The sequence below is a fragment of the Seriola lalandi genome, unplaced genomic scaffold (assembly GCF_002814215.2).
Source record: "Seriola lalandi dorsalis isolate HSWRI2012SDOR001 ecotype SW California unplaced genomic scaffold, Sedor1 jcf7180002054825, whole genome shotgun sequence".
In the NCBI taxonomy this organism is placed as follows: domain Eukaryota; kingdom Metazoa; phylum Chordata; class Actinopteri; order Carangiformes; family Carangidae; genus Seriola; species Seriola lalandi.
This window is the reverse complement of record NW_019525378.1, coordinates 1,169,060-1,172,938: the sequence shown is the minus strand read 5'-3', so window position 1 is coordinate 1,172,938 and position 3,879 is coordinate 1,169,060.

The following is a 3,879-nucleotide window of genomic DNA, read 5'->3' as shown; positions in this document are numbered from 1 at the left end:
ACTTTTCTCCCTCCCCTCTCTCTCTCTACTCATTCTCGCTTTGAGTGAAACCCAGTGAAGCTTAAAAAGCAGGTCTGATCCTGTGAGGAATTCACTTGGTGAGAGACAGACAGAGAGAGAAAGAAAGTTGTATTGCACTTATGAGTCAGCAAGGACAAGCATGCACTTGGTGCAATAGGTAAGGAAAGATAAATAGAGAGGAAAAGAATGAGTTGCCTGAAACATCAATGGTCTGTCAAGGCGAAGAAAGGGGGTTTTCAACGAGAGAAAAGTATGTTAAAAGTTAAAAGAAAAGTAAAAGAATGGCTTTACTTTTTAAAAAAGGTTATTGCACTCAGCAGAAAATTACCATTTTCATCGAAAGCTTCTTTTCAGCAGGGATGACAGATGATCTATTGCCTGTCATTGTGAATACACAGCTTGAATTTATCACCTCTCAAACATCACTTTAGTCAAAAAGCACAAACATCTGAATTAAAAATGGAAGTGTTTGACTCAAAGGCATTTCATGGGACAACACACACACTCATACATACACACACACACACACACACACAGGCAGCCTGTCCACCCCCTGTCATGCTCTGACAGCTGTGCAGGGCTGCGGGATTCAGACAACACAGATCAGTTGCAGAATGCAAAGCTTGCAGTATGTTGGGAACCGGCGTAAAACCACATACCAAGCATTCTACCCTTTGAAACATCTCTGCCAGTGTCTTTTTCACTGGGAATATCGAAAACCAATAAATGTCTCAGATTTGCAACGGTGAATGGAAAACCCCCCGAGTGACCCACAGCTCCATTTACCAGAAAATACTGTCTTTCTTTGCACGCATGTGTGACTTCAAGTCCATGTTTGGTGTAAACATACATGCATGCATCTGTGAGAGTGTGCATATGTGTGTCTGTGTAAATGTACAACTCCACATGCATCCATGTGTTCCGCCCCTAATGTCTGTTTACTGTGACTTGTCCGTGCTCTGTCAATATCGGTGTCACAGGCCTGAGGCAGGTTGTATTTGATTGGCCCGTGGAGAGGATCTGGGTGTGGTGGAGGTGTCAGGGGTCGCAGGGTCAGAGTTAGCTCCAGGGGGAGGTTCCTGGGAGGTTTGGGGGGTGGGGGGTGGGGGGTGTATGTGTCATGGTGGGCATCCCAGCCCTGAAGCTCTCCTTTCAGATGTTCAGTGAGGAAAATGGTTGAGTCAGCTCCTCTCACTTTCCACTGAGATCTCTGGCTTCTCTGTCGTCTCTATTTGTTTCCTGTTGTCTTTATATTTGATTGATTTGATTGATAGATTGTTGTAATTGTAACAGCTATGCTAGTGGATCTATAAGGTTGTACTTGCTGCTTTGACATAAATAATAATGACACATCTTGGTTTAGCATGTTAGCACACTAACATTTACTCATTAGCACAAACTGAGCCGAAGCTCATTTCCTATTTCTTAAGTCGTCTCAGTTTGCAGGCAGTATAAAGCAAAGTATTGAAACAATTAACATGTTGACCTGATGATGGCACCAGACGACTTAAAACCTCAAATGCTAATCTGAGAGAATAAAAGTCAGGGGATCAGAATACATAGTCCATCGATCCATCACAAAGATGTGGTGATGTTATGATGTTTATGATTCATCATCTGAGGACCATGAAGATCTGTGATGCATCCATTAGTTGTTGCGATATTTCAGTCTGGATCAAGATTGATATAGCTATCCCCAGAGCCGTGATCCCGGCTAAACGCTCACACATCATGGACTTATTTTAAATGATGACTGAGACTTGAGTTATCATTATACGTCACATGAGGACCCGTTGCTTATAATCCGTCCTCTTATGTTTGAATTTTGTGCTTCTAATGACCTTGTAAGTGGAAACACCAACCTCTCATTTTGAAATCAAAAAATTTCTCATATAAAGGGGGAAGACTCATTTTGCGGGCTCACACCATGCAGCCTCTCTGAAAGACATTCAAGTATCTGCTGGATAAATCCTATCCTGCCTGTAGTGTCCTTGTGATCATGCAGCTGGATGCGTGTGAAGTATATGATGAGCTCAGTGTTGTCAGGGGAATGTGGGGAGAGAGGGTGAGGTGGGTGGGAGGCTGAGGCTGAGGCTGAGGGTGAGGTGGGATTTGTCCGGTGTTGGTGGGGGTGAGCGTTCCACATGACCCCTCACACAGTCAGGAGTCCCTGGAGACCCCTGTCAGCTGTAGCAGCGCACTTGTGCCTCCTCTTCCTCATGGCTGAAGGAGGAGGGAGGGAGAGGGAGTTTCAGACTCTTTATGGGTGTCGGGTTCCTACCCCCCCCTCAGAAATCCCCCGCTATTCATCTGTACAACCACACACACACACACAATCTTAACAGTGTGGTGGACTACTGCCTCTGCTATGGCATTTGGGAGGCTCCTCTACAACTGTCACCCTCTGTTCAAGCTGTCACTCCAGCCGCTCGAGGATTTTACCTCCCTTTTCCTCACCCTTTCCCTCCCTCCTCTCCTCACCTGTCCGAGCCAGCCGCTGAATGAATGGCCTCCCTTTCTTCTCCCATCTCTCTGCTCCGCTAACAATAGCGCTTTGAGAATTATTCACCATAACCACCACGGGATGTGCTCTGATCTTCTTTGTCTGGCCCTCCGCCCTATTGTCTTTACCAATTACATGTTTAGCCCTTCCACACCCCTGGTCTTTGGCTTAAACAGTAGTTAAACTTGGCTGAAGGTTGCCACAGACAGCCATGTTATGTTCCCAGGCTCTGTGTGTGTGCATGTGCGTGTGTGCGTGTGTCTGTGTAAAGACATATAATTATAGCTAGCCTTTAATTATTTTAATTAATATTCAAATTGGCCAAGACCCAAGGGAGAAACAAAACTGAACTAATTTACTGAAGTAATTTTGAACGCCTCGCCCGAAGACTTTATTGCCATGGTAACTAAGTCTGATCTACTTCCTGTCTCCACTCCTGGATCTCAAAGTCTCCCTCCCTCCTTCAAAACTGTTGCTGGCTCCATCCAGTGAGAGTGAATGTTGTGCCGGACTGGAAGCTGCTGGGGACAGGGTGGGGTGGGGGCGGGTGAGGAAGGGTGAGGAGGAGGGTGTGTGGGGAGGACTCTGAGGGGTGCAAATGAGTGCCATTGCAATGCAGTGAGAGGTGGTGCTAAAAATACCTATTGACACATGGGCCCCAACTCACAAACAGGGTCAGACACAAACACACACAAGCCAGCAACCAACGAGGTCTCATTCATGCGCCACCAGGCAGAGAGAGAGACACACACACACACACACACACACACACACACACACACACACACACACACACACACACTCTTAACAGTGTGGTGGACAACACTGCATTATATCAATTAAAATACATAAAGCCACTACTATTTACAGTACAGCTGAACTGTAACATACTGAATCCCTCTGAGTTTGTATTGGCAGTGCTTTGTGTTTTGGAGAGCTCTATGTCAAACAGAGAGCAGGCACTTTCCACACTCAAGCTCAAGTCCTCTGAGCAAACAAACCCAGCTGCCATATTGTGACCCTCTGCAGGAGGAATATGGGAAAGCTGCTCAGTACACATCATGTTGAATGCTCGCTGTGGCAAATATTGTTTCTGAGTTTACCCCACGCTGACACACTGCTGGGACAGTTTGACAAGTGTTGATCACCTGAAGAAAAGAGATGCTAACAGTTTTTTTTTTTTTTTTTTTTCCATAGTGTTCAGTTTGCAGAGTCATTACAAAATATAGGGGCGGTATGATCACCTGGGAGAGTTCTTCTGTGGCAGTGATGTGTTTGCCACCTTGTACAAATGGGTCTGTCTCTACTGTCGACACATCTGGACTGACAAAGAAAGATTTGACCTGAAGCGACCG